This window comes from Grus americana, chromosome 2 (assembly GCF_028858705.1).
Source record: "Grus americana isolate bGruAme1 chromosome 2, bGruAme1.mat, whole genome shotgun sequence".
In the NCBI taxonomy this organism is placed as follows: domain Eukaryota; kingdom Metazoa; phylum Chordata; class Aves; order Gruiformes; family Gruidae; genus Grus; species Grus americana.
In genome coordinates, this window is record NC_072853.1 from 151,995,876 (window position 1) to 152,013,948 (window position 18,073).

The window sequence follows — 18,073 nt, forward strand, 5'->3', positions numbered from 1 at the left end:
CGCACTTGAAAGGAGGCAAGCGCACCCAGGTGCTCCTAACACACAAGTCATGAGGAAGCCTGACTCCAAAAGCCCTGCGCAAAGGTAGCATAGCCTTGGAAAACAGGCACGGCATTAATTCCTCAGTCCTTCGGCCAAATGAATCCAAGAATGGTTAATATGACAGAGAAGACTGCCAATGAGAAGGGCAGCACCCAAGTGGTGGTCTGAGGAATTGTGAGGAAATACAAAAGTATCCCAGCAAGACCAGAGCAGGGAGACCTTCCCTCCCACTGCCTTTCATCATCCCTTGTATATTCAAGGGAGCCGTATTTCCATGAATGTCTGCCTTGGAAAAATAATCTTTGGCTCTGAATTGTCTGTGAAACCAGCAGAAGGCAGCAAATCTGGCTCCATTTCCAGTCTCATGAGGGGATGGGGAGTGTTCTTCAAGACTACCAAGAAGGAGGAAGGTATTTCCAGGAGAGGTTTGTGACAGCCCAGCTGATAGTCCATGGCTGGCACACTGCCTAGTGAGGCTTACAGCTTAGGGAGGCATCAGCTCAGGGCCTCACTTGGGGTGTCTTTTGGAAAGAGCATGTTCTCCATCTGGAGATGCTCGGTAAGGAACAATAAGCTATCTGGAGCATACCTATAAGTCTTATTAGAGGAAGATTTTTGTCCAACAGCATTACTTTTTCTGTTCAAATCAGTAAAAAACACCACAAAGATAGGGGCATCCTCATCCAGGATGGGCAGCAAAGAGGCATGTCTTCTGCACAGGTTCAGGCAGCAGCCCATCTCCTGCAGTGAGATGTCCTCCCTGTGCTCCCGTGGTACTCGGTGCTCCCACAGTGCCGATGCGGATGCCCAGAGAAAAGGGGAAGCACAGGACCAGCAAGCACTGACACAGCTTCTCAATGCTTCCCCGACATCCAGCAATTCATAGCGTAGGCACTTCTGAGCATGATACGGTTTTTTAGTAGCCCTTGCTAGATTTTTCATCTCTTAAACTGCCTTTTTGAACCCATGGAATCTTTTAGCACCCAGAATTTCTTTTGGCGAGGGGTTCTGCAGTTTCACTATGCTTCTTTGTTTTTATGAGATGAGACTGGTGCACAAATGATAACATGTCCAAATGTTATCACTAGGACAAAGCCAAAGTCAATTTTGCCTTTGCTAGAAGCTCCACTAAGGTTAGGATTCAGACCTCTAACAGGTCTTCTGCATTTCAAACTCAGCTTCTATATGGCAGGATTGCAGTTTTTTAAGTTGTTATTGGGATTTTATAAATCAAATTAATTCATGGGGAGAGGACAGAAGGTGAAAGAGATGTTTAATTATGCAGCAGTGTGGGCATGGACAATGGATTTGTGACAGATTTTACCTCTGCACTTTTTCTGTGCCCCAAGGGTAGAACAGTAAAGACTGGCCTGCATATTTGTACATCCTGCATGCAGCTAGAAAAGAGATGGAAAGCATTTTTCAAACATTCATTCCTCTGTTTCTGTACGGAGTAGATCTTCCACACAGCCATCATGCAGCTCTGAGTGCATGTAAGAGCACACTGAGCACATTGGCTGGGAATTGCTCTAGAAGCTCTAAGTATTCTTATGTGGTTTCTTCCCTTTCCAGGCATCTTTGTTTCCCTGATTTCTGGCCAGGAACACAACCTGGACTGCCCAAGTGCTGTGGCAAAGCCAGCTGTCATGACATTTCCAGCCCAACCAGAACTGCAGGAAATCTCCCAAGAAAGTTTGTTTTTATAGGCTCCCAGAAGGCTTGCATATGTCAGATATGCTTATCCAGACCAAACCCAGCCTTCCTGAAATTCATCTCTCACTAACATTAATGCTTTTTTCCATGTCAATTTGAGTGGTGTGCGATATTTGGCAATCAGGGAGTAGTAAAGATTTGTTTACAGCTGTTTTGGAATGGATGCTGGTTTGTTTATTGCAATTCATGCCAAAGGAATATTTCATTACAAGTAATATATTCCAACTTACTCATTATTTTCACAATTTTCATTTATTGTAGGGCTTTCATCTCAACAACTTTTGTTGTTTAGCAGTGGCCAACCACATAAAGCAAGTGGAGAGGAGAAAAAAAGAAGACATTTTGTAAGATGTTATCCCCTTCTTGAGAATTTCAAAGGTAAAATCTCAAACCGATGCACAGCATTTCAAGAAAAAGGAAGGACTGTTAAATTGTCCTATTTCCTTACTTTTTTCAAGTATCAAAGTTTTACAGAAATGCTGAATCAATCTAAAAGCTTTGGTTGATTTTATCACATGTCTTTGTCCCTTGGCCCAACTACCTTAAGTGAACATTTTTAATGACGCTTCCAGTGCTAATATGCACTGCAAGAAAGTTGAAATGAGTTTTCCATGGCTGTTTAGGTATCATCAGGCTTAAATAGTTTCTGCGAACCTTGAGTATATCCAAAAGTGCACGAAAAGTAACTTTAAAGGGCTTTCAATGCCTGACATTAATTTCCTTAAATATGTAAATATTAACCAAATATTTTTTGTAGGGTTGTCTGGTTTGAGGTGGTAGGAAGTTGAATAAGTATTAAGCCCCCAGGTAAGATTCCTTGTCTAATGAAAAATAAAGCCACATGGGCCCACTGTTAATACAGAAGGCACAATTTCTCCCTAAAAAGAAGTTTGCTATACATTCCTTTCTATGTGAAGACTTCTAAAGTCAGCACAGTTTGTGTTCTCAGTAAAACATGCAGAATGGGAAGGTCTGCTGAGAACTGCAGAACTCATTTCAGAAATGCAGCTCTCTAGGCCTCATTGTCATTATCTGATCTAGAATGCAAGATATATCCTGCATTGGAAGATACAATCTACATTTCCCAGTGTGTTAATAACTTGACCCCCTCCAAAGGTCCTGCTGTGTGTATTGAAGCTGTCTATTAATTCCCTTGTGGACTGCTGGTTTTGGTATTTAATCTCCAGGAGGAATTTAAGAAGGTCAAAGTCCCCTTCTTTGAGGAATGCCATACAAGTAATAAAACAAAGTACGTTTGCCCCTCAAAGAGGTAGAAGTCTGGGAGCTGTGTTGACAAGAGACCTTTGGACTATTTATACCGCTATTAGAAGGGGGGGGGGGGAAGGGGAAGGGCAGGGAGGTAGTTACTGTAGTTTAATAAGTATGGGAAGATTGTTAATATACATGGGGTTTCAACCCCACTGTGCCATTTGATTTATGTTAAATATAGTGAAGGGGTCAAGGTCTCTTTTCACACCACTGTAATCCTACAGACCCCCTTGAGTCTCTGCATGGTGACTAGAATTTGGATGATGGTTGATTTCTTGGAGTAAATAAGGTTAGGATGTAATAAAATCTCAGCAAAGTTCCCATAGAGGGATCTGCTCACAGAGTGTCTGTGCTAGTAGGACATCGGCACAAAGCATCACTAAGCCCAGAGACCGAACAGAAAAATCCCTAAGAGGTGTACTTGACAGCACTGGCTCAAACCTAAATCCCAGCATCAAGTAGACCTTCCCCTGTCTGCACACAGCAGAATTAGGGCCTCTCCACTACCGAGAGAAGAAAAACAACAACAAACACACCAAAACATTCAAGGACTAGAATTTACCAGGTTGTAATACAGAGGCTCCTTGTTTTGAGAGCCACTGGGCATTTTGTGCTATTCTGTCACAGCAGCCATGGAGATACAATCAAAATTTCCAAAGGTCATTTCAAAACGTGCATCTGTTGTGGTGACTCGGGGCAGAGCTGATGTTTCTGCATGTGCGGACGGGTTCTCAGTGCTTGTACAGCGCCCATGAACAATTCATGCCTCGCAGAATAGGGTCTAAGATGGGTTGCTGATGTTATGTGGTATTACCCCAGATCTCCCATTAGGTTAGTGGAGTTTCTAGCTCAGCTTTCCAAGAAAAATAAATATGATAGCGGTGTTTGTTTACATGTTTGTCTATCCATCTGTCCTGTCAAGCCCACTGGCCGATTCCAATTAAGTTTTGGCAGTAGAAGAAGTTTCAAGGGATCACATTCTTGCAAGCTGATTTAAAGTGCATGGAGTACAGAGAGCCCAGAAATACCTCCTCGAAGTAAAATCTGCTACATAACCTCAACCCTATTTGACTCCAGGAAATGCACAAGGAAAGGAAACACCAAAGCTGAGACTTTGTTTGGTTCTGTGGCTTGCGAAGCTACTTCCCATGAACACTGGAGGCTAGGGAGAGACTTAGTGAGCAGCTTTGTGAAAGCCTGCAAATCCTTCTCAAAAAGCCGCAATGGCATTTCCCCGTTATCCTGGGAAGAAAACAACTTTTCAGCCCAGCATTCATAGGGAGTTGATAGTTAAATCTATGAATACAAATTCTTTACCATAAATACAAAACTCCAGTGCCTGGTCAGGAGTTGATGCTGCAGGCTATGCTCCCCAGGGCTGTAGGACGATGGTCTCCTGTACCTCACGGGAGGTAGCCTCCTTGCCCCAAAATCTCCTCGCAGCCTCGGACACGGCTGGTTGCTGTCTCCACTTGGCGCCCTTCACAGCCCAGGTACGAGCAGATAATGGCTCGGACTTCCCTTTTACTGCTGCTTTTATTTTATCTGCACTGAGATACCATCAGCGACAAGGCAAGTGTCAGGAGATTTCTTTGACAGTCCTCTCAGACATCTGATTACAAACGGCCTTGGCTTATCCAACGCCTCCCTAGCTGATTACTTCAAAGGGACTGGCTCTCCCTTTCTTGCTTCTGCTGCCCAAATAGCTCCTTTTCCAGGGCTCTGTTTTTGGCTAGGCTTTTTACAAAGTGCTTCGGTGTCACTGTCTGCACAGGGCTGGATCCAAGGAGGAATCTGGGTTTCTGGCCTGACAAGCCCAAACTTTGGGATGGGCAAATATGCTGGAAATTGAGGTTTTATGAACCTTTCAAATGGTTTTTGTGTGCTCATGGGGTCCAAAAATTGGTTCAAGGTCATGAACCTTTACCGTCCTCCTCCTGTCATTTGAAACTAGGTTTTTTTCCAAGAGTGATTCTTTCCATTAAAAGAGTATTTTCCTAGCTAAATGGGAGTTCTGCGCTACTGCATGTCCAGGCAGGAGATGTGATGAATCACGAGATGGAAGAACAACTTTGGAAGGAAGAGCCCATCACTGTGCTTAGAAACTGTGGATAAAATCCTGGCCCAGAGAAACTAGCAGCAAAATATTATTGACCTCCATGAGACCAGGTTTTCACCAGCCATTTCTTTTTTTTTTTCATTGGAGTTTTTCTTCTCTCCTCCTCCTCATGGGATCTGGGTTTGTTTTCCTTCAGCCCACTCAAAAGCTTTTTTCTCCTTATTTTTGAATAGCCTTCAGATTTCTTTTATCCACAACTCTTTCTTAGACTGCTTCCCTTCAGTACAAATCTGGCTCCTGAAACATCCGAGTTGAACTTTAAGCCGGCTGAGAATGAGACAAAATAAATTTGCCCCTGGAAACTTCATTCTTTCCACAATTTTCTGTGGCTTTCACCACCATGCCAGCAGAAAAATAGATGCCTTACATGTATTTTGAAAGGAACTTAGTTTGCAGGGTAAGTTTCTCACCACCAGAACAAGCCAGCGCAGCTACAAAACACAGTGTACATGGATGGCAGGAGGGCAGTGTTAGGGCTGGTTTTTTCCCATTAGGCTGGCTGTGCATGGCAGTGAGAAGCAGTGACCACTGAAACCATCCCAGGGCCAGCATGGACCCCAAGCTTGGCAGAGTGGGCACTGTCCCCAACACCTGAACCTCTGTTAACGTCAGAGATGTGACAATCACATAACCAAGCGTGGGATTTCTCCCTCCTCCCTGTGTCAAGAGCTGAACGTCTTCTTTATCCCCCTATGTTTATCTCTCGGTAGAGCTGAGCGCCCCTGGTCGCAGCGCGTAGCTGCACTACCAAAGCACTGGAAGGCACATTCCATGCCCTTGAGAGTTTAACAACTTAGCTTAGCTGTTAACAGCTTAGTTTAACAGCTTGCAGTTAGCTTTGCCAGGTTACCAGTTAGGTTTCCCACTGCCCACAGAGTGTATTTAGTGTTTGGGATCTCAGTTACACCTCCTGTGCTAGAGATCAGCCTTCGAAGGAGTTTACTGTAAAAAGGCATTTCAGAAAGGACTGATTTTGCACACCAACACTTTGCTTCCAAAAAGTGATTTGATGTAAATGGCTGCTGCCCATAATTCCTTGTGTGTATGAAAACTTTGGAAATCCAACTGCGTTTTAGCTGGTAGCTTGGAAAGTTGCTGGGCTGATAGTCAAAGAGTGCATTAGGCATTAAGAAAGCAATCCCAGCACTTCCCCAATTCAAAGGGCACCTCTAGCTCTGATCAGCCCTCCACACCCCCAGAGGTGGGCAGCAGAGCCTTCAGGTCGTGCACGCTGGCTGCTACCATAGAGAGGGATGCTCCAAGCAGCGGAGCCCCACTGACCATGCTCATCAGGTGATGGATGTGGTGTGCTCCAAGCTCCTCTCTGCTTGGGCCTGTTTCAAGTACCCAGGTTATCAGAGCGCTGCCATTATGAATGTAAACTGCAAATGGAACATCAAACAACAGCCCCGTCCTGCACAGTATCACTGCCATGGCTCAGCCAAGGAGGAGCTGCCTGATCATTTCCAGCTCTCAGACCGCTGGGGAAGGGCTGGGGAGTGACCGGGATAAAGAGCAGCATTCACAGCCGCCTCAAACCCCTTCTTCAGGAGGGCTAAGGTCACGCTTTCCTCCTACACTCAGCTTTGTTGTATTAAGTATAATTCTCTTTACTTTATGAAAACAGGTTAAGAAGAAGAACTGGAGATATTTGGATTAATGTACAAGAACAGGGGGATTAAGAGGCCCTGTCAATTAAGGTGATCCCTTTAAGGCTCTGCCCTTTCACCCCTGGAGCTTGGCTTTAATTCCTGCTCAGACTGATGTGACTAAACCCCTTCTAATCTGACAGCTGATACAGGTCAGAAGTTAAATGTGTCCAGGCAGGAAAAGACACCATTCTCATGGTCTCCGTCCCCAAGAGTCACCCTGACACGGCAGCCCCAGGCACCCTGCACGGCAGTGAGACTGGGTCTGCGGTGACAGGCTTTTTGGGCACCTTCTGGTACTGACTCTCCTAACTGGGATTCTTATAAATCTTATCCTTCATGGTTTTGTCCCCACCACCCTCCATGATGCTCTGGCCCCATGACTGCGCTGCAGGGCATGTAACACCTTGTTCCTCCCCACTGCAGGGTTCATCCTGGCCCCTGGGGTGGGGTTTCAGCATTTTCCATGCATGGCTGTGCAGCATGGCTGGTGCCATCTCTCAGCAGTGACCCTGGTCCAGCTGCAGCACGTGTTTGTGGATGGAGAGGGATCAGGCTGTGCCATGCAAGCAGGCTGGGGCATCATCCCACTCAGCCCTGCAGAGTCAGAGATGTAGCTGCCACAGCTCCTGTGATAGAGAAGATTAATAGATTGCTCCAGGGTTCATCCACGCACCTCGTTTAGACACCTCTGTTGGAAGGGGTTGTGTTTGCAAGTGTCTGTCTCACGTACTGATGGTGAACGGGGCTGACGGGACTGCCTCAGTCCCCTTAACCAGCCGTTGGCACCCTGAGGCCAGTGAGATGCATCTGCTTCTCATTACAGAGGCTTGCAAAACCTAAACCAAACCAGAGTGTGTTGTTATCTAAAAGTAAATGTCATGTCCTAAGGAGGATGCTGAAGATGGTTTATGAGTTGTAAGATCTTCCAGCTTCCGCAGTATCCTCCATGCAAATCCATGCCTCAGCAGTACTGAGGTTAGTGCTGGCCAGCCAGGTCTGAGCAGACTACCTTAAGTGAATAAATGTCTTGTTTCTTAGCAGTGTGAACAAAGGAATTGTGGTTATCTAAGGCTGTGTTTTTCCCTGCAGACAATCCCTCTGGGCTGGGCTTGGGCCCTTGCTGGGGTCTGTTTTCTCTCTAACATCTTGCACCTGCTCTGGTTCAGAAGAGGACTTTGAATCCCAGCAAGACTGAGCAAGCAGCTCGCTCAGACCAGGCATCATAGATATAATTCACAGTGTTTATGTTGAGAAAGCAGAAGAGTCTTGTCCCATCTCAGATAGTTAAAAGGTTTTTCTGGGTCAAAGCCACGCAATGGTTTCTTTCCACTTCTGCAGCTGGGCAGAGCGGCAGTGAGGATGGGGAGAGTGGGGATCTGTAGTGACACAAGCAGGGAGGAGCAGGACCCCAGGTCACACGTCCCTAGGAAGTCCTCTTCTACTGGTCTGTTCCTACTTTTCTACCTGACACTGCTTTTTCCTTTCTTCCTCCTCTTTTCTGCTTCCTGGGGTCTGACAGCCTTTGCAGTTAGGAGCCAGACATTTGTCTCTTCATCTCCAGAGCCACGGTACTACTGTGTGCCTTCAACAAGCCCACGACAGAGGCTCTTTCTACTGCAGCTGCAAGGTCCAAAGCCCTGCTTGCAGCCCTGTCTTGCAGGACTAATTTCAGCAATGCCTCAAGACGCTTTTCCTGAGCATCCTCTACAAGAGCTGGAGGAGCCTGCATGTCTGGCCTGGCCCAAGGCAGTGCAGGGTTTGCCTTCCCCCATCCTGCTCCCCAAACACCACAGCACCAGAGAGGTCTCCAAGCACAGCCTTGGGGACCCCCGGGGTACAAAACCTACCACGTGTAGGAGGATACAACCACAAAAAGGAAGCTTGGTTCAGTGCTTCAGTATTTTAAGAACAAGGAACAGAGGAAGACAGATGCCATTTCCAAGCGATCCAGATGTGGAGGGGGCAATCGCTGTCGTCAGGGTGGGTTTGCCATACTCTACCTCCATGCTCAGCAGCTCCTCTCAGCACATGGTCTAGATTAAGCCCCATTCTCTTTGTTTAGCCATTAAACCATCACGAGCTCTCCAGTCCCCCAGTGGGCTCATCTTGGAAAATCTTGCAATAGCTCCGATTTCTGCCAAATCATTCGGATCTTAGCTTTCAACTTGTCTTTGACCCTGGGGGTTTGGCTTCCCCATTGGTAGAAGGATAAAGGTCTTCTACAAAGGTCTCAGGAGAGGTGTGTATAGGCTCACTGATGCTGATTTGAAGCAAAGACAGAGTTTGTGTGGGGGTGTGCGTATGTAAAACTCAGCACTCCACCTCGGGGGCCACCCACAGACTCCAAAATGAATTATTTGCTCATATATTTTCCCCACCATAAGACTGATTTGTGCGGAGGGGGAGGAGAACACAGAGACTTCGGGGCTGGTGAACTTCGCTGTTCAGACAGATGTTCAGTTTGTGCTAAATCTGGTCCAAACCCACATTTGAATGCTTTCACAGAGTTGAGCTGATGCTCTGGGAATGACCTGATCTCTTAGCTCATCCATGCCTTATGGAGAGAGTGGCGTTCTCAGGAGTGGGATACAAATTCCTGATCCTGCCGTCAGTTTTATTTTCTTAGATTAAGACAGCCTTCGTCATTTTGTAGTCCTCCAGCAGACCGCGTGCCTCTCCTGCCAGGATTGCACGGTGTGGCTGTGACCAGCTCACCAAGGCACGTGCGACGTGTCTAGTGGCTGGCAGCCACCTTGGCAAATAGCCCATGGGAGCCAGCCAGCGCTGGGCTCGGTTAAGGTGCGTTCACATCACAGGGTGACAATTTTGGCACAACAGAGGAGTTCAGGGAGCTAAGACATGCGAATGAAAGCTTTAACAGCACATGCACAGCCATCCCTGCCTCGGCCAGGGGATGCATCGAGACATGCACCACGGCCGGGAGCTCTGTGCCAAGGTAGCTGTACCCCCTGCTGAGCCTTTTCTCCTGGTGATCCATCAGTCTTGCATCTTCACTGCAAAGCTTATTTTAGTGCCATGAAAATATCCTTAAATTCATTAGCAGATGTACCGTATTTTACAAATGGGTCCTTTAAAAGACTAAGTTCATTCTCCAGTAAGCTGCAGGTGCAGCTTTTCAAGTCCATGTTAAACAAACGGTTGCTGAGCAAGCAGAAGGGAGTCAGAAATTAATAAAACCTTTCCTAGACTAAATGGTGAAACGCTGCATAGCGGGTATGTCATCTAATAAATACACCTGTTGAATGAAGGGGTAAGCAAGGAGAAGGAAGGGAAACATTGCCTGAGGCCATCCCGGGCTGGCTGCTGGCTGCTGCTTGAGCAGCACACACAGGCACGAGAGGTGCATTTGTGCAGCAGCGAAGGGAAGGACAGGATGCATGGGAGAAAGGCTCGTGCCACTTGAGTGCAACCTGCACTAGCCCAGGTCTCGCTCCGAGAGCCCAGTCCCTTAAACTCATGCAAACAGCCTGAGCACAGGCAGCCCCTGTGACTTTGCAGCCCAAGTTCCCTGGAGGCTGGCCAGGGATTAAGTCAGTAAGTAAAAACATTGCATTTTTTTAAGTCTCAGCCAAGAAGAGGAAAACAAAGCTTCATGGCCTAGCATTTTGCATGCGACAATTAGCTGACTTCCTTCAAATGCCTGCTGTTGCCAGGTCCTCTAGCTGGGTCTCTGTAGAGAGGGAGGCAGCGGATGAGAGGCTCTGCCAGCCACAGGTTCATGGTGCTGAATGCGTCCATAGCAAATGGTGTCCCTCACAAGTCACAGAGCACCCTTGTAGCCTGTCCCCAGAGGAGAGATAAGAATGCAGAGAGCATGTTGTGGAAAGAGGGGAAAAATACTCTTGAATGCTTTGAGTCCCTGATGTTGCTTAGAACATTGTCAGGGTCTGTGAGAAATTCACCAGTGAGCTGCTTCTCCAGAGAAACTTGCTGTCACATACATGTCTCATCTGGTCCTTTATGCTCACGCTGGATCATGCCTTCCCAACCCTTCTGCCATGGCAATGCCCTGAAGTCCAAGTCCCTCACACAGCACATGCTCAGAAGAGGGTGCCCAGGCCTGGCTGTTGGTACAGCATGGCATAAAGAAGATTAAACCATATGCCTTACCCCTGTGCATTTCCCTGTGAAGGAATATTCCTGAAGTACTTTGAGATCCCTGGATGAAAGAATCTGTTAATAATAATACTTTATTGCTGCAAAGCTACTGCTAAAGGTCTGTCAGCTTTTCCTTTGTGATTATACACGTCGGGGTTTACCGCAGAGTTACAGAACACCTCCCCAGGCTGATACTTGGCAAACCATGTCCCAGTCCTGAGCCATTTGATTTTTTTATTCATTTTCTGAAAGCTTGTGTTGGCCAATTTTAAGCCTGAAAAGTGAAGAAACAGAGCAAAAATAATAATACCTGAACTGTAAAATCTGCACGCTGGTGATTTTCAATGGAATGACTGTCTGGATTAGACTGACTATTGTTCTAGCAACACTTCCACATTGCCGCTGAATGGGACAAAAAATAAATAAAGGGATAGAAGAGATGTTTTCTTTTATATGAAGGCATGGAAAATCATGGTAGTTTAACATCCCTTCTCACCTACAGCTTTACCCCCGGAGCAAGCATGATTCATGGGGACAGGAGCACAAATAAATCTTCATGTAGACAAACTTGTGTCTGCAATGTCCTCACCCAGTTGGTCTTTGCGAACCAGTCAAAGTGTGAAAATGCAGTAGCTGTTCAGTGAAGTGAGGAATGATCACTTTTTAACTGTAAGAAATTAATTTGTGAAAGTGGTTTTGAAGAAAGAAATAGGGCATTCACTTTCTGGCAATACGATATGCTCTGCACAACCACTGTAATGGAGATGCTTCCTGCATGTGTTTGAAGGCTCTGCTCTTCAGTGCTCCCTACAGCCTGGGGCATCGGTGCAACTAAAGCCATTACTCACATGCTCTTTCCCTAAGCATCTTGGCTTGGATGGCCAGTTTCTGCAAGGATGGCATGAGGACAGGGATTCTCACACATCTGCAACCCCTGCAGTGACCATAGCTGTTAATTGTTGCACTTCCCTGGGGAAGCACATCAGACTGATCCAGACACCCGGGTCACCTTCCAGCATCTCTGGCATGACTTTGGAGCAACACTAGGTAGGGGATGGAAGATACTCCTCCCCGGTCCTGCGGCAACTAGAAGAAATTAAATAGGATTAAACAGGAACCAAACAGGAATTGGAGAATTGTTTCTGTTGCTTTTATCACCAAGAGTGGAATCTGATTGTAATTCTGTCCTATTTACTGACCTGACCATTACAGATAAAGTAAATCAACTTTTTATAAACAGCTTCTAAGAATAAGTAGCAGGGTGGGGATGGAGAAACAGGGCCTGTGTACAGCACTTTAGGTAACTGGCCGATCAGTGCCTGGACTTGCTCTGCAGAGTGACCAAGCTCAGCTCAGCGGCACTGTCCTCATCCTCAGCCATGCACGGACACAGCAGCTGAGAACGGGTCCTCTCCCCACACCTTGACACCTCACACAAGCCAGTAAAGACCCATGATCATCCCTCCCTAACCTGCTCCTCAAATTTGCTGTCCACACCTTACAAAATCTTCCCCATACTTAATTCATTTCTGGGACTAGTCACCTGGGCTATATGACTGGTTTGGGTCCCTTTCTGAAATTAAATTTCCTCTGAAGCACGTTTAGGCAACTGGATCTTGATGGTGGAGAAAAAACAGGAGACTCTCACACAAGAGTTTTTGAAACAGCAATGTAAAAATGGAACCTCTTTGTTAACCAGAAGAAGCAGAAGAAGCACCAGTAAAACTGTGAGGTAAAGCTAAAGACATTGCCCTCAGAGGTATGCTGCATTTTCTTTTTTTTCTGTATGACTGAAATGCAGGATAAGGACAATAAAGTATGATAAGAAATGCACAGTATCACTGAAGCCCCAGTGCAGAATTTTAGTAGAACAAGCCATTCTACACTCATGTTCAAAAAAAAGTCAACTATTTTACTACTTGATGACACTACCTTATGGGATGCTTGCCCAGATTTCATCTCTGAAAGAGGAAGATTGTTTAAACTACTACAGAGTTCAAAATGCTGCAAAATTCTTGACTCCCTTCTGGAGAGCCAGAGGTCAAAATTACACTAAAGCAGAAAGCACAAGAGACAAAGTTGCCACTTCAGCAACTGTCCTTCAGGATGATATCAGAATAGAGATGAAGGAAAGTCTAGTTTCATTGTAACTTATTGCAGAACACAATAATTTTCCATAATGGGCATTCACTACATTCTTGTAAGTCAAGATGCTCTTGGACTGTAATATTGGAGGAGTGAAAGGAAAGGCTTAACTATTTATTTTTAAAATCAATGATTCTTTAAGTTGTTGGCATGCTTGGAATAACCCAACAGAAAATGGAACAAATATGATATTTATAAACAAACTGAGCATGCATAATGCTTGATTAAAAACATTACCTTGAAACATCAAACGTCTTTTCTCTTTTTCCTGAATCCTCTCTAGCAATGATGAAAAACCAAGAGAAAAAAGCTGAGAAAAACAGGGTGACATACACTCTGTCTTACACGTATATCCAGACTACATTCTTCAGCAAAAAAGTAAACTTTCATCTGATCAAACCAAGTGTGTAATTGGACATGCTTCAGTCAGAAACTGAAAATAATCATGTTTTATATATATGTAAAATCAAAGTTGGACACATTTTTCTATGAAAGATCTGATGAGAATTTGGAACCTCTTAAGGCTCATGAAATGTCCCAAGAAAAGAAGAGCAATCTGGACTTAGAAACACTCCAGAAAAGATTAAGCTAAGCCTTGGTTCATTTAGCAGATGAGCCACATTTCAGTTCGAAAGAAAACATATTAAACGACTGGGAATGTCATAAAAATGTTATGCTTCAGCTGTATTAACTGGCAGAAATTGTATTTGCAGTTCCAGTAAGTTATGTGAGTGCTGAAAGAATATTTTCAGGACTCTAATTTATCCCTTCACCACAGAGGTCCAATATTACAGAGAAAATATCAGAAAATGTTACTTCAGTTTTTTCAAATAAATTATTCAGGAGAAGCATGTTTGTTTGACAACATTAGGGCATTAGAGTATATTCTGCAAAATTACCATGCAATAATGAGTGATCAAGAAAGAGATTAAAATTTAAACTTCAACTTTTTATTTATACTTCTATTCAGATTAAAACCAACCTGAAGGTATAATCAAATCTTAAGTTTTTATTTTATTTTTCATACCAGGAACCAAAGCAAGAAAAAGAAAACAAAAGGCAAGTTGGAACAAAATAAAGCCTTTCTTGACTTCTGGATGTAAGACCCCCCCAGGCTCCCCAAGTCCTGCAGTCCTGCACAGCAAGACCTTAGAAGCTTTGCTGCAGCTGTGCTTACGATTGCCCACACTGGGAGGTTCTTTCAGAGCAGCACGGCTGCAGGTCAAAATGTGACTTTGCATGGATGAAGCTGCTCACAAACAATGCAAAGTAGCTAGAAAGGTCCTCTCTCAAACTCTTCATCTGCAAAAATAACCTCCACGGTTCATTTGACTAATTATTTTAGTACTCCACACAATTATATGACAATTGAAAGCATCCAGAGAAGGAATGATAAAGAATATTTTTTAACTGGAAACCACTTCACAGTAATTAATTCCTAGTCTGTGTTTGACCATTGTTACTCTATGCATAGGTTGAAACTTGAAAGAGTATTTGTATCAAAGCACACGCGTTCCTTAGCACGCAGACCCCACTAAGCTCATTTCCTATCCAAATGCAGTGTTCAGTTTGAAAGTTAATTCCTCCCCTACAGAGGTTATGGGCTGCGGCGATATCCCCTCCTTTAATGAGGGGGAATACTGCTGTGCTGGGAATATTTCCATGGCCAAATTAAATTCTTGAAGTACGCCCAGCATAGCTGGGTGCCCGGTTCTGCAACCTTTCCTTACCTCTCTTTATGGCCTGACCTCACCACGGCAGAGTCGATCCCGTAGCTGAGAACAAACCGCGGGGCCCAAATCTGCCCTCAGATATGCTTAAGCGAGTCTACCTCCTCAGGAGGCTGCTCAGGTATTGCTGAAGGAGTTGTTGGACCGCACTCTTTGCAGTCTACCAGAGCAGACTGAAAGTAATGTACATAAAAAGAGTCTTTTAGTTTAGCATGTCTAGTCTTTTCCTTTTTTTTTTTTCCCCAAACCTTGTATTTTTCCAAGTCCTCAAGAAAGCCTTTTCAGACTAACACAAAAAAATGAAATTAAAGAGAGAAGACAGAAAATCTCAGGCATTCTTCTTTGGTTTGAACAAGTTTGACTATCCCTTAATGCTCATGATAAAATACTAAAAACTGATGATAAAAGAAAGTAAGGCTTTCTTAACTGAGAGAAATAATGAGAGTATATTTAGGAGAAGCAAGGGGTTCTATAAATAGATTAAATTATGCACACTTTGTTTGAGAGAGCTTTCAACACAGTACACAAATTAAACATTTCCAGAAATTCTGTTGGGCCTGCGTAACAGGGTGGTATTGTGGGCTCTCAAAATGACCTTTCATATTTAAAAAAAAAAGTCTGTATATATAATGGAAAATGTGCCTTGATAAACATAAGGTACTTTGTTGACTGTGGTTGAAAACTGACTGTTGAAGTAATATTACATGGACACAAGATGAGGCCTTGTTTTATTTATTTTATTATTTTACTTCTTTAGCAAGGCCATGGGTTTACAGGCATCGCACGGAGAAAATGGAAACTTGTACCTCATCACACTAGTAAGCGGAATCCAGTGCAGCTCTCTGGCACACTCGCTGGCCAGCTCAGTCAGTTTTCACCGACACATCTGCAGAGGAATAAGTATTCTCATCTCAAGACTTTGGACGCAGTGTTACAGTGCGGTTGGACCCACCTTAATGAGAGTCTGCAGAGGAGACGCAGACCACCCCTCCTCACCCCCCCTCAGCCCTTGGTCAGCCCAGCCCATCAACCTGCCTTGTTCAAAACTTCTGACATTCATCCTAGGTAGGCTAAAGAAATGTTGGGGGGTTTTCAGTGTCCCAGCTTCTCTTTACTTGGTAGAGGCAGAGAAAGATTTCTGTATGCACAAAATCCCCACCCCAGTGAACCGATCTGGCCCTTCTCCGCTTGGCAGAACAACTCGGGAGGCACAACGGATGAAGAAGGCACCTTGCCTGACACCCACAGTGCTGCTCCATCCCCACACTTTGAGACCCTTGATCAAAGGTGTTACATTTAGTCCTTGGCCTGGAAAGTAAGGGTTCATCTTCCCACAATTTAGGGATGCTTCCTGATGGTTTCTGTACTCTTTCTTATGTCATATAAAACCTACTATATTTCAACTTGTATCTCTTTCCTCGTATCTGCAACAGCCCTTCCCCTTCTCTTCTACTGCCCCGGACGAGCTGATACTGCTTTGAGGAAAGAATTTCATGCACGGCTCCCTTGCCTTGTTCTGCTGTAACCTCATAATCATGGCTCTGACTCAGCTCAGCACTCAGGTGATGACTTCTCCCAAAGCACAGGAGAAGACCTCTCGGTCTCCAGTGCAATGTAGTGCAGGGTGTTGCACAAGGAAGCACGATGAGTGATTTATGAGTAGTTTGCCTCTCTCTGTCTCCGTATCACTGCCTCTGAGTGACCACCTTTATAAAACACAATGACATCTGCCAGTAAAAACATTGCAGGTAAGGGAAGAAGAATCACAGTTGACTTACTTGCAGTTCTGGAAGGAGCAAGGTGCTCTCTGAAGTGGGTTTAAGTTCCTGCTTTCTCCAAGGTCGGGGTTGGTTTCCCTCTGTGGCAGTAACACTGTCTACTCAATAGGATCCACAGTCCAACTCACTATTTTATTATTAAATTACAGACCTAGAAATGCTCAAAATAAAAACTGATTAGATCAAACACTACTTGCTTAGCACATCACCATGGCAACTCCCCTTCCTCCGTCTGCTTATTTAAGATAATGATGTCCTCTGCAATAAACTTTGAAATAGATATACAGATAGAGCCAAGTCAAAACAAATTACAGAAAATTAATATCTTAACTGGCAGCAAGCAAGTCCATCATCCTCTGCCTCAGGATTTCACTGTTGCCTAGGCCCAAGATGAAAAAAGGTAAGGCCACCAGAACTAGGAGATTTTGAGCACATCCATAAACGCAATCCACAAAATCCCTAGCCACTTGCTGTGTTACCCTAAAATCCATAGATACTTCAGGATATTTTTACTTTTAAATTCTCCAGATACCCAGAGTTTTCACACACTCCAGTGGCTTCCAGCATGGTCTAACTGGGCAGCACAGTACTAGTGGTGATAGTACATAAATGGTCCCCAGAAGAATCTCTACTTGGAAAATAAAAAAGCTAAATCATCTCAGCTCATTGCAGTCATTCACTTAATCTCACCTTAGGTCCATGAATCATTCCCAGCTGATTGTGAAAACACCTCATTATCACGTGAAACTAGATAGGCTTCTCACAGCCAACCTGGTAAAAACCTCTCAAAGGTGCCCACACTCTTCTGTGAACAAGCAAAGTGAATAGTTATCTCCTCCAAGAGACACTGACAGATCATTAAGGACTTCTGTGTGTTGCAAGAGCAACAACAGGTTGTTGTAGGCAAATGTCAATATATGCATTTGAGCCTTGATCCCTGTGGTCCGCAGAGGGCAATCGGCACTGTCAAGAGGTGATACTTCACCCTTCTGAGACACTCTCCTACACACAGAGGGAATCCAGCAATAGGAGAGATGGAGTCCACCCTAAACCATCTAAGCATTGGAACCTAAATAGTCCCCAGAATCAGATCACAGAGGCGTTGCAAAAGCAATGTTATTCTAGGCAGTTTCTGCTCCATGAACAGCAATTACAAGTACACCATTCTTTGTGGGATCGTCCCTAGATGACAGCGCCGGAGCTCCAGATCACATTGAGTGGCAAGATCGCCCACCCTGGTTCCTTTCTCTCCTTGTTTCTCAGCCCCTGGTAGAAGCGCAGCAGCCAGCCAAACACGGATCCTGACCTGACAAAACACAAGCGTGCCAGAGGACAGCCTCCTCCCTCTTTCAGCTCAGTGGGAAGAAAGACTTCTCCTTTTCCAGATGAACCTCAACGATGAAAATCTGTCTGTCCTTTTTTCATGGCTTTTAATGTTGGCATCACAGCCCTACCCAGGGATGCAGGTGCTAGGAAGGAGTCACAGACAGCCCTGTGACTAAGAGG

At 44.9% G+C, this 18,073-nt stretch overlaps 1 long non-coding RNA gene across 2 annotated transcripts in view; it reads right to left on the minus strand.

The window, feature by feature from the left end:
- LOC129202850 (uncharacterized) overlaps positions 1-16,681 on the minus strand; it is a 33,763-nt gene extending 17,082 nt beyond the window's left edge. For both annotated transcript variants that reach the window (XR_008575849.1, XR_008575848.1), the window contains exons 1-2: positions 16,568-16,681; positions 15,596-15,675 (exon numbers count right to left, since the gene is read on the minus strand). This is a non-coding gene — a long non-coding RNA (uncharacterized LOC129202850). The remainder of the gene's footprint in view (positions 1-15,595; positions 15,676-16,567) is intronic.
- Between the last annotated feature and the right edge of the window lie 1,392 nt (positions 16,682-18,073).